Source organism: Sapajus apella, unplaced genomic scaffold, assembly GCF_009761245.1.
Source record: "Sapajus apella isolate SASKATOON/1434 unplaced genomic scaffold, GSC_monkey_1.0 scaffold6, whole genome shotgun sequence".
NCBI classification, from domain to species: domain Eukaryota; kingdom Metazoa; phylum Chordata; class Mammalia; order Primates; family Cebidae; genus Sapajus; species Sapajus apella.
The window spans coordinates 28453609-28466281 of record NW_022436946.1 but is presented as its reverse complement, the minus strand read 5'-3'; the positions used below and the strand labels follow the sequence as shown (position 1 = coordinate 28466281).

Genomic DNA, 12673 nt, shown 5'->3' with positions numbered 1-12673 from the left:
CTGGACAACATAGTGAAACCCCATCTCTACTAAAAATACAAAAATTAGGCATGAATGGTGCCGCATGCCTGTAATCCCAGCTACTCAGGAGGCTGAGGCAGGAGAATTGCTTGAACTCAGGAGGCAAAGTTTGCAGTGAGCAGAGACTGTGCCACTGCACTCCAGCCTGGGCAGAGCAAGACTCTACCTCAAAAAAAGAAAAAAAAAAAAAAGAAAATACAACATGGGCTCTGGGGTGCTCATAATATTCTCCTGATACAGAGGTTCAAATTTAACTATTTGTTCAACTGTACTGATATGTTATATACTCTTTTTCGTATGTATATTATATTTCACAATTGAGTTGAAAATATACTACATCACTAATACTTTTCATTACACAAAGGATTATATATATATATAACATATATATATTATATATCTATAACAGGCACATGCCACCACACCGGACTAATTTTTGTATTTTTAGTAGAGAGGGGGTTTCACTATCTTGGTCATGCTAGTCTTGAACTCCTGACCTCCTGGTCCACCCGCCTTAGTCTCTCAAAGTGCTGAGATTACAGGAATGAGCCACCTCACCCAGCCCAGGATTATATTATTATAAGGAAAAGCTGGGGTATCAAAAACTCAGAGTCTCTCAAAAGAATTAGAATTCAAATGTGAGAAAGTTTTAAGTAATATTTTAATCTATGTATTTTGCTCATATTTTTCTTTTTTTTTTTTTTCCAAATTAATAGGTCTTTTATTGCATCATTTAAGTATCACAAGTAGGTCTTAGCTATGATAGGCATCTTGTGTTTCTGTAGCTGGACAACTCTAAGGTCTGACTCATCAGCCTGCTGAACAGTTCCTTTTTCTGAGACATAGATACCATCCAAAAATTTCCGGATATCCTTGTTTTTAACTGTTGTTGCTTGCTGAATCAAAGCCGCTGAATTTGAAACAAGCTCAATGTCATTTCCTTCAAGGAGTAATTCATCTTTCTGGGCTTGTGATACTGAACAAGCAACACCTGGTCTCATTCGAACCCTGCGGATGTATTTTTCACCTAAGAAATTTCGGATTTCAACAAGAGACCCATTTTCCTGGATAACGACGTTGATGGGGAAGTGAGCATACACAGACCTCATCTTGTAACGGAAGCCCAGCGTAACACCCTTGATCATGTTCTGTACATGACTACAAATAGTCCGAACGGTAGCAAGTTCCTTTCGGTTACCCCACCATTTGTCAACCCGGAGCCTGTTTTTTTTCTTTCCAAGAAGACTGAGTTCTACATTGATGTGATTGAAGTCCCTCCACAGGGTTCCTCTGGGGCCCTTCACAATAACTGCGCGTCCCTTCAGAGTAATGCTGACATTTTCTGGAATGTCGACAGTCTGATTGCTGAGAATGGTCTTCATTCTCGCAGTAAACACAGCAAAAAAGCTTGCTCATATTTTTCTTTTGGTATGTGCCCAGGAATAATATATAACAAAAATTAGTATTTAAAGCCATAAAAATTATTTTATTTATTTACTTATTATTTTATTCTGTTTAGAGATAGACTTGCTCTGTCGCCCAAGTTGGAGTGCAACAGCATGATCATAGCTCACTGCTGCCTCAAATTCCTGGGCTCAAGTGATCCTCCAGCCTCAGCATCCTGAGTAGCTGAAATACAGGAGTGTGCCACCATGCCCAGCTAATTTTTTTTTTTTAATCTTGCTATTTTGCTCAAGCTGGTCTTGAACTCCCAGGCTCAAATGATCCTCCCACCTTGGCCTCCCAAAGTGCTGGGGTTACAGACAGGCATGACCTACTTTGTTAGGCCAAATTTCAGTAAATATATAATAAAAATTCTAGGTCATAATAAAAGGAAAGAAAATTTCTTATGTGTGTTCCTGTTGGCGCCCGTAACCATCCCTGATCCAGTTAGCCTTATATAGCCCAGATCACTGCCCCCAGCTGGCCTTAAGGGTCATTGTACATTCTCCCCTCATATAATCTTGACCAGGAAATCTCTGCTATCCCTCTTTGTTTGTGGAAGTTGGCCACAGTAGTCTCCCCTGAGGCTTGGAGGCACTGCTGCCTCTCATGAAGCTGAAGGTTCTGGAAGTAGCAGCCACAGATATCCTCTGACCAGAAATTCCACCTCAACCAGCAGATGGAATAAAAATTATTTATAAGTGAATGTATAGAAAATTAATTAACTCTGAATATATTTAGTATATAAGTATTATATTTGACATCATAATATATTTAAAAATTAACCATAGGATACGTTACCGAAATTTTGTAGAAAAACCACTCTTGTAAATCATTTTTATGATTGCAATAGAAAGCTACTATCATGAGCATAACTTCTTTACGCACAGTGACTTTGACAGAATTGCTGACATTCATTTAGTTCTTCATTTACTTAAAACAAAGAATAATTAACATATTCTGCCGGGCGCGGTGGCTCAAGCCTGTAATCCCAGCACTATGGGAGGCCAAGGCAGGTGGATCACGAGGTCAAGAGATCGAGACCATCCTGGTCAACATGGTGAAACCCCGTCTCTACTAAAAATACAAAAAATTAGCTGGGCATGGTGGTGCGTGCCTGTAATCCCAGCTACTCAGGAGGCTGAGGCAGGAGAATTGCCTGAACCCAGGAGGCGGAGGTTGCGGTGAGCCGAGATCGCGCCATTGCACTCCAGCCTGGGTAACATGAGTGAAACTCCGTCTCAAAAAAAAAAAAAAAAAAAAAAAAAAAAAAAAAAAAAAAAAAAAAAACAAAAAAAGAATAATTAACATATTCTAATCACTGCAAAAACTGTTCACTGAACCAAGATAATTTAAAAGCTTTCTTACCTCCCTAATTTTAGGAAATTCCTTTAGGGGTTATTGTTTAATCCCTCCAACAATTCATAGGTAGTTGGATGAATGAACAAATGAATCACTCTGTCAATCAACAGATTTTATTTATGGCTCCTATAGAAGAGCAATACCCTCATAGAGCAAATCAAACTGATAACCGACTACGTAAGAGACACATTAAATGAGACGGTAACCGAAAGCACGTTAAAATGACGCTTGGAATGTCATAATAATTTAAGTAAATTTATTAGAATTTCTATTTAAATGCAAGGCACTTCTCAGTTTCTTATTGTAAAATATGTAAAAATATGGAAATTATAAAGAAATAATATTCATAATAAAATTTTTGCCATAAAAAAGCACTCCAAAAAACCTATTTTATGAATAAGTAAATTTTAACAGTTCTTAGAACTAATTATTATTTTAATAGATTTCCTAGGTTTATTTTCTGCACATTTTTTAGATAGTTGAGCTCTTACTATATATATGATATTCTGCCTTTTTGACTTTATATCATAAAGTATACTTTCCTCATAAGCACTAAAAAGTATTTGAAACATAATTTTATGGCTCCCTAATACATTTTGTACTTTTTAATTTACAATTTGCCTGTTATTAAACAATAGTATTATTCAAGGTTTTGGGGCTTGGGGTTTTTTTTTTTTAAGTATTATAACCAAAGCTATATTAAGCATTTGGATGTAAGTCTTTGCATTTATTATTTCTTAACATTGATTTACAGGAGTGTTATTAAAGGATGAAATTGTGCAGTGAATATCTGTTGAGTTTTCCTGACTCTCCTCCATTTCCCCTTACTTTGGAGAATCACACTGTATCCCAAGGAGCTTGGATAAAGCTGACTCCATCCCTGGCTTCAAGGTTTGTGCAGGACTCCAGTGTGGGCAATCAGGGCATTCTACCCTCCTGGCTGCAGTGGCTTGTTGGGAGCTGAATATGAGATCTAACTCAGGCAATGGGGCTCACTCTTGGGCTTTTCCAGAAACTACTGTGGAAAAGCCACTCTTTTTAGTTAGGGATGACTACCTGCTATAAGCCTGTGAAAGGAAAATAAATCTTGAGACCCCAAAATCTCTAAATCAAGAGAAAACTCAAGCTGGGAACTACAATTAGGCAAACCTCCCTCCGTTTTAATTCCTAAATAAGATAGCTAAAAATATAACAGAACTACATACTGCCCTTACAATTTGCCCACAAGGAAATTTCCTGTGGCCTCAAAATCTTCACCCTAAATCAGTTGTGTTGAATTTAGCTCCCCACCCCCCCCCCCCGCAAGCCCCACCACATATCTTCACAAGTGCAGGACAGAAAGTCCTCCCTCTGCTCACCTGAGACAAATGCATATCTGATTGCTTCTTTTGCCATATTGTTTTTGCACAGCTGCAGATTCACTGAGCCAGAATAAATTGTGTATTCAGTGAAAGGCTGATCAAGAACTCAAAAGAATGCAACCTTTTGTCTCTTATCCACCTATGACCTGGAAGACTCCCCCATCCTGAGAACATGATCCTTGGGACCTCCTTAACCTTGGCAAAATAAACTTTCTACATTGGTTGAGATCTGTCTCAGATATTTTGGGTTCACAAGTCCAACTTTCCAGCAATCATGGAGAGAGCTTGCCTTGGTATGAAGCTAGCACAGAGGAGAGATAGAAGCAAGAGATGAAAAGGGGCAGATTCCTAATAACATTACTTCAGTAACAGAATCTAACGTGATATAAACCACAAGAAATAATGCCCTTTTTAGCCTAAGTTGGTATGGAGTGGAGGTTTCTATCATGTGCATCCTTCAGAGACTAGACTGATAAAAAGAGTGCATGCAGGTTTAAGACTGATGTTTGGCTAGGCACAGTAGCTCATGTCTGTAATCTAAGCACTTTGGGAGGCTGAGGCAGGAGGATCATTTGAGTCCAGGAGTTCAAGACCAGCCTGGGCATCACAGCAAGACCCTGTCTCAAAAACATACATACATACATACATATATATATACACATACATAAGACTGATGCTTTATTGTTAAATTACATTCAAAAAAATTGTCATTTATAAATGCAGCTGCATTAAATAAGGGTATCATCACACTCTTATCAGTGTTACATATTGCTATTTAAAAATCTCTACTTGTCTCTATGAACCTATGGATTATAAAAAAGAAAAAAAAAACTTTTACTAATTTTATAGAAAAATGTGATTTCAGGGCCAGGCAGGGTGGCTCACGCCTGTAATCCTAGCACTTTGGGAGGCTGAGGCAGGTAGATCACAAGGTCAAGAGATCGAGACCAACCTGCACAACATGGTGAAACCCCGTCTCTACTAAAAATACAAAAAATTAGCTGGGCATGGTGGCGCACGCCTGTAATCCCAGCTACTCAGGAGGCTGAGGCTGGAGAATTGCCTGAACCCAGGAGGTGGAGGTTGCAGTGAGCCGAGATCGTGCCATTGCACTCCAGCCTGGGTACCCGGGTAACAAGAACGAAACTCCGTCTCCAAAAAAAAAGCCGAGAAAAATGGGATTTCACCTTGATTTGTGTTTCTTAAATAACTAGTGGTAATAATTTTTTCAGTCTGCTAGCCATTTTGATTTTGTTCATATATTTTGTTCATTTTCTGTTATTCTTATTAATGTTTCATGAAATCTGAATTAGTTTTCTATGAGGTATTTTTTAGATTTTGTTTTCCATATGTGTTACAAATATTTTTGTAAATTTATTATTTGACATCTGTGTAGGTAAGATCTGTTTTTTTCTCCCCCAGGGAAATTTATTCAATTCACCCTTGAGGAGGAGAGATCTGATAAGAAAAGGAAGTATGTTCAATCTATCTCATTTAACTTAGTAGAAAACATAAGTTTTAGTTTATAGAACAATAAGCATGACATCTCTGAATATTATCAGTGCTATTTTTAACAAAAGAAGCATTGATATTGTACATGTTCATGATAATCTAACCATTTCCCATTCCTCATATGCGTTCTAGAAGGAATTTATCAGAAGCAATAATGGAATTCTCAAGGGAAGATCATTTAAATGATGAAAAGGCTATTAGCACTGTTATTATAAGTCTTTAAAATTATAGCAACAAGGATTATAAACCTTTATAAAAGTCAAAGACAGTGAGTGTCATCAGAATGAGGAGAGCTTAATTGAACCCTCTTAGCTCATTTTATCTGAGCTACTCATACAGCAATGAGTTCTCTAAAAATGCAATCTTGTCTAATATGTGTATGCCACACTACTCAAGAAGAGCGATGAAACTATTTAATAGAAGTTATTATCATCTTTGTGGAAGTGGGTGAAATGGCTTTTGAGCTAACACTTGTGGCTTTCTTTAGAAAGAGCAGCAGCTTCAATATTTGGTTATATATAACTTTTCACCAGGAGGATACAATCTTTTTTTTTTCTTTCTTTCTTTTTTTTGACACAGAGACTTACTCTGTCTCCCAGGCTGGAATGCAGTAGTGCCATCTCAGCTCACTATAACATCCGCCTCCTGGGTTCAAGAGATTCTCTGGCCTCAGCCTCCCAAGTAGCTGGGATTACAGGTGCCCACCACCACACCCAGCTAATTTTTGTATTTTTAATTGAGATGGGGTTTCACCATGTTAGCCATGCTAGTCTTGAACTCCCAGCCGTAGGTATCTGCCTGCCTCGGCCTCTGAAAGTGCTGGGATTACAGGCATGAGCCACTGCACCCGGCCACTAGGACGTAATTTAAGGTCAGTGACCCCATAGTAACCAATCCTGTGTCCTCAGTGCAGTGCAGTACTGGACCCTGGTAAGTAGCAACAATTACTTATCTAAATGAATGAATGAGGCCAGCTCGTTCTTGGAAAAACTGTATGTCTATGATGCTGAATTATAGTTCTGTATTATTTTGGCATCAGTTAACGATGATTATAATAATAAAATCTAGTAAGTTAACTTTTGAGTTTTATTAGGTGACAAGCAATTTCCTTACAGCAAACCCAAGGTAGATACTATTATCTCCTCCTTTTTAAAGATGAGAAACTAAAGAAATTGAACAACTATGAAACAAAACAGGGACCTTCCATAGGAGACCCCTTTCTCCTTTTTGGCTGCTTACCAAAGCGACTTGTTCAAGGCCGCATTGCAATTTAACAAGACAGCCAGGATTAGTTTGAGGAAGCTTAGTTTCCCAGATTGTCATGTGAAAAGTTTCCTGAATACCAGAGAAACTTTGGTGTGCTTCAAAATCACCTGCAGAGCTTTATAAAAAATACAGATCCCTGACTGTTCCCATTCCACAATCCACATTCAGTGCATCTCTGGCAGATTCCAGTCATTGGCATTTAAAATAAATTTAGCAATTAAATATCATATTCTGCCAATTTTTGGATCACTATTCCAGAGTAAATGGCCTATTAAAATGTGAGAAGAGGCTGGGCACAGTGGCCTGTAATCTCAGCACTTTGGGAGGCCGAGGCGGGCAGATCACGTGGTCAGGAGTTTGAGGCCAGCCTTGCCAACATGGTGAAACACTGTCTCTACTAAAAATACAAAAATTAGCTGGGCGTGTTGGTGCATGACTGTAATTCTAGCTACTTAGGAGGCTGAGGCAGGAGAATTGCTTGAACCTGGGAGGCAGAGGTTGGAGTGAGCTGAGACTTCGCCACTGCACTCCAGCCTGGGTGACACAGTGAGACTCTGTCTCAGAAAAAAAAAAAAAAAAAAAAAAAAAAAAAAAAAGTGAGAGGGATTCCAATGACACAATGCAAGAAAAAGACTATGTAAAAAAATGTTGAGACCAAGATTTTAATGGTAACAATGTGTTTTATTGTGTAGCAGGGGCTGCTGTCCCATCATCATGGTCTGTGCCAACCCATGGAAGGCTTGGCATATATACATGAGTAAAACTGTAGGCTTGAAGTCTTTAGTTTTTATACCATTTGGTTTTTAGAAGAAATCAAAGTTGAGAATAAGAACTCACATCTTGGAAACATAAAGAGTAAATTGATGCACACATCACATTAGAATGACACGGTGGACATATTTTTCTTCTTTAATATACAACTGCTAACTTTCTGAAATGTTTACTGTCAGTATTAAAGCTTTGGAAATCAGCACAATAAGACCAGCAACCACCTTTAAAAAAGTCAATTATATTCTGGAAAATTTCAGTAAATAGGAAGGTTAGTTTAGTTGAGAAAAGCAGTCATAGAGTGAAAAAAACTGTTTTCTATTCACTGGTATTGGTTTTCAAAATGATAGCCTACCAAATTGAGTGTTACCTAGGTAGAAATGTAGCCTTTTAAAACAGCTTGCATTGTGATACAATTCTGTGTTGTGAACCTGCAAGAAAAACTTTTCTTGATCATGAACCTAATTTACCATGTGGAAAATCACTTAAAAAATAGGGGGGAAAAATCCACCAAGAGGACCTCTCTCTCTTTTTTTTTTTTTTAAATATGGAACCCTTCATGAATTTGTGTGTCATCCTTGCACAGGGGCCATGCTAATCTTCTCTGTATCATTCCAATTTTAGTATATGTGTTGCCGAAGCGAGCACTGAGGCTGTCTCTTTCTGTAAACATGAGCCTTAAAAAAAAGACAATGATGACTTAATTCAAAATACTAAGGTGAGAAATAAGATACCTGGGTTCTAGTCCTGGATAGGTAATTAATTCATGTAATTCAGTAAGGCCTCTCTGGATCTAAAGTATCCTGTTAATAAAATAGGAAAATGAAAGGTAGGCAAGAGAAAAAATTAGAGAATCTTAAGTTTCCTGTAAGGGTAGGAGTCAGCAAACCTCCTCTGAAAGGGTCAGAGGGATCTGTGGTGGCTCAGGCCTGTTGTCCTGGTGCATAAGGAGGAGAGGCTACAAGTTCAAGGCCAGCCTGGGCAACATAAGAAACTCTCCTCCATTAAAAAAAAAAAAAATTGGCCAAGTGCAGTGGCTTATGCCTGTAATCCCAGCACTTTGAGAGGCCAACCGGGTAGATCACCCGGGGTCAAGAGGTTGAGACCAACCTGACCAACATGGAGAAACCCCGCCTCTACTAAAAATACAAAAATTCACCGGATGTGGTGGCACATGCCTGTAATCCCACCTACTTGGGAGACTGAGGCAAGAAAAAATCACTTGAACCTCAGAGGTGGAGGTTGTGGTGAGCTGAGATCATGCCATTGCACTCCAGCCTGGGCAACAAGAGAGAGACTTGGTCTAGAAAAAAAAAAATAGAAAGGGTCAGAGAGTGAATGCTGACAGTATTGGCTGCAACTACTCAGCTCTGCCGCTGTTGCACAAAAGTAGCCATAGAAAATACATAAAAAATGACCATGGCTACATTCCAATCATAGAATAGAACAGAATAGAATAGAATAAGAAAATAGAATAGAATTTATAGCAATATGTATCAAGCAGGATTTGACCTGAAAATTATATTTTGCCAACTATAGCTTTTCAGGCCGAAAACTCTGACATTATGAAATACACTATTGGGTTTCAGAGGTACTAATTATGGGACATAATTATTTTAAATATTCTAAAGAAAATTAAATGAATTTGGTATAAAATACATGTTTATATTTCTCATACAAAACATTCATTTCTTGATAAACTTAACACCAGTGTACACAAGAAACCTTCAGAGAGTTAAGATCTGGCAGTACCTTTTTCTTTAATCTTTTTTTCCTCTTTTGGAAGTATCACTTACTAAAAATATCCAAGAAGCATACTTGCACACATCCACAGACCCACATCCACATATATGCTTACAAATGTCAACTAACTCATAGTAATTAACCATGTAGTACCTGTAGTTAAAAGCCTGGCTTAGGAATCAAACAGGCCAGCCGTTATCTTTTAGTATGCGTCTTCCCTCCCTATAACATCTGTTTATTCATCTGCTAAATGGATAAACTTATCTCAGTAGATTATTATGAGAATTAAAGAAGACAGTATATTAACATTGTGAAAAAGAAACAAAGATTAAATATTCATGTAGCGTGTTGAGCAATCTTTCTTTCTAGTTGTCATTGGCAACTGCTTGTCATCATCTAATAATGTCAAGATTGTAGTGTATTGGCCGGGCGCGGTGGCTCACGCCTGTAATCCCAGCACTTTGGGAGGCCGAGGCGGGTGGATCACGAGGTCAAGAGATCGAGACCATCCTGGTCAACGTGGTGAAACCCTGTCTCTACTAAAAATACAAAAAATCAGCTGGGCATGGTGGCGCGTGCCTGTAATCCCAGCTACTCAGGAGGCTGAGGCAGGAGAATTGCCTGAACCCGGGAGGCGGAGGTTGTGGTGAGCCGAGATCGCGCCATTGCACTCCAGCCTGGGTAACAAGAGCGAAACTCCGACTCAAAAAAAAAAAAAGATTGTAGTGTATCAAGTACTTCATCATAACACTTAGGTACAATAAGCAGATAACTGATCAACACTTTTTTGGTAAAAATATTTTTGCTGACCAATTCTTGTCTTAAAAAAATAAATTCATGATTATTTTTAGGATGAAACAGGGTTGTCCTTTAAATGCTGTCCTTCTAAGACACTCCGTTAACTCACAGTTGGCAATAGATTTTCTCTGCTGAAAACTAAACTAAAATTTAGCTTTTTTTTTTTCATTTTAAAACGACTTTCATGGAAAAAGGCAATATTTTAAAAATCTCATCAGAAGTCCCACTTCCACTAGTGATAAGAAAGATCAAACCAGACTGAATTCTCCATAGAAAATAACTATAAACCAGGCCAGGCACGGTGGCTCACGCCTGTAATCCCAGCAGCTGAGTCTGGCAGATCACAAGGGGAGACCAGCCTGGCCAACATAATGAAACCCCATTAAATACAAAAGAATTAGCTGGGTGTGGCAGTGCATGCCTGTAATCCCAGCTGCTACTTGGGAAGCTGAAGCAGGAGAATCACTTGAACCCGGGAGGTGGAGGTTGCAGTGAGCCAAGATGGTGCCATGGCACTCCAGCCTGAGTGACAGTGTGAGACTCTGTCAAAGAAAGGAAGGAAAGAAGGAAAGAAAGAGGGAGGGAGGGAGGCAAAGAAGAAAGAGAAACAAAAAGAAAGAAAGAGAGAGAGAAAGAAAGAAAGAAAAGAAAAAAAGGGAGGGAGGGAGGGAGGAAGGAAAGAAGGAAAGGAAAGGAAAGGAAAGGAAAGGAAAGGAAAGGAAAGGAAAAAGAAAGAAAGAGAAGGAAAGAAAGGGGAAAGGAAGGAAGGAAGGAAAAGAAAGAAAGAAGGAAAGAGAAAGAAAGAAAGAAAAAAAGAAAGAAAAGAACCATAAACGCTGAACCTAAAACAAATAGCAGTAACCAAATCACTGGAGAGTAAGCAGAAAAGAGACTCTATGGGAGCGTACTTGTTTGGAAGAGGGGAGTTCTACAAAGTGAGTTCTCACTTTTTGGAACTTTCAGCCCGAGACCAAGTGCAGATGATGCCAGAAGCAGCGGGGCCTAGAAAAGCTTGGTGGAAAATGGCCTGGGGAACCAGAAAACTGAAGTTCAGGAAATGGTTGCCAGCTAAGAGAGTAGGTGAATGTTGGAAGGAAAGAGTCAGAAAGGGAGTATCCAAATCCTGTCTGCTGGTATCTTTCACTGGCCCCTTAACCACACATGTGTGGAACAGATACAAAGCATCTCTGCCAGAAGTAATGGATCTGAAAGTGAGGCTGGGCATGATGGCTCACACCTGTAATCCCAGCAATTTGGGAGGCTGAGGTGAGTGGATCGCTTGAGCCCAGGAGTTAAGAGAAGCCTGGGCAACTTAGTGACACCCTGCTTTTACAAAAGTACAAAAATTAGTTGGGCATGGTGGCACGTACCTGTGGTCCCCACCACTTGGGAGGCTGAGGTGGGAGGATTGCTTGAGCCCAGGAGTTTGAGCCTGCAGTGAGCTGAGATCATGCCGCTGCACTCTGGCGTGGGTGACACAGCGAGACCCTGTCTAAAAAAAGAAAGGGGGCCGGGCGCTGTGGCTCACGCCTGTAATCCCCGTTCTTAGGAAGGCAGAGGCGGGAGGATAGCTTGAGTCCAGGAGTTCGAGACCTCCCTGGGCAATATAGCAACACCCTGTTCTCCACAAAAAGAAAAAAAAAAAAACAAAAAGACAAAAAAAAAAAAAAAATGGGGAATAAAGCTGCCACCCGACAACCAGAGTTCACAGTTCAATTTTGCAAGGATTACTACTGATTAGCACTGAAAGGACTTGCAAAGCTCCAAAGAGCACATTCATGTAGGAGTTTCTTCTTTATTCCCCTTTTTTTTTTTAGAAGGGGTTTCGCTCTTGTTACCCAGGCTGGAGTGCAATGGCGCGATCTCGGCTCACCGCAACCTCCGCCTCCCGGGTTCAGGCAATTCTCCTGCCTCAGCCTCCTGAGTAGCTGGGATTACAGGCACGCGCCACCATGCCCAGCTAATTTTTTGTATTTTTAGTAGAGACGGGGTTTCACCATGTTGACCAGGATGGTCTCGATCTCTTGACCTCGTGATCCACCCGCCTCGGCCTCCCAAAGTGCTGGGATTACAGGCTTGAGCCACCGCGCCCGGCCATGTAGGAGTTTTATTAAAGGTAAAGGATTTTGGTACAGAAGAGTACCAGCCATCATTGAGCATCTGCGAGATTTCCAGGCACAGCTTCGTGGGTCTGAAATCCTCTCAATGAATATGTGCTTCATCTCAGGATTGTGTTGCAAGAGCTGTATAATAAATCTTGGTTTCAGGAAAGCTGCCTAAAAGTTTCCAGCCATTGTTTCCAGCGCCCTCTTTAACATAAAAGGCAAGGCCAGAAAGTTTAACTGGTCACTCCAAGTGTCATTCATTCACAAACAAACCAGACTTTCAGGAAAGAAACC

The 12673-nt window shown here is 39.8% G+C and overlaps 1 non-coding gene and 1 pseudogene across 2 annotated transcripts; both read right to left on the bottom strand.

Annotated features, from left to right (window-relative positions):
* Positions 1-711: 711 nt before the first annotated feature.
* On the bottom strand, positions 712-1422 carry LOC116549369 (annotated as a pseudogene). The gene has a single exon (XR_004267829.1). The product of XR_004267829.1 is annotated as a 60S ribosomal protein L9 pseudogene (transcript).
* A 6852-nt stretch (positions 1423-8274) lies between these two features.
* On the bottom strand, positions 8275-8381 carry LOC116549785. The gene has a single exon (XR_004268066.1). It is a non-coding gene; the product is annotated as a U6 spliceosomal RNA (small nuclear RNA).
* Between the last annotated feature and the right edge of the window lie 4292 nt (positions 8382-12673).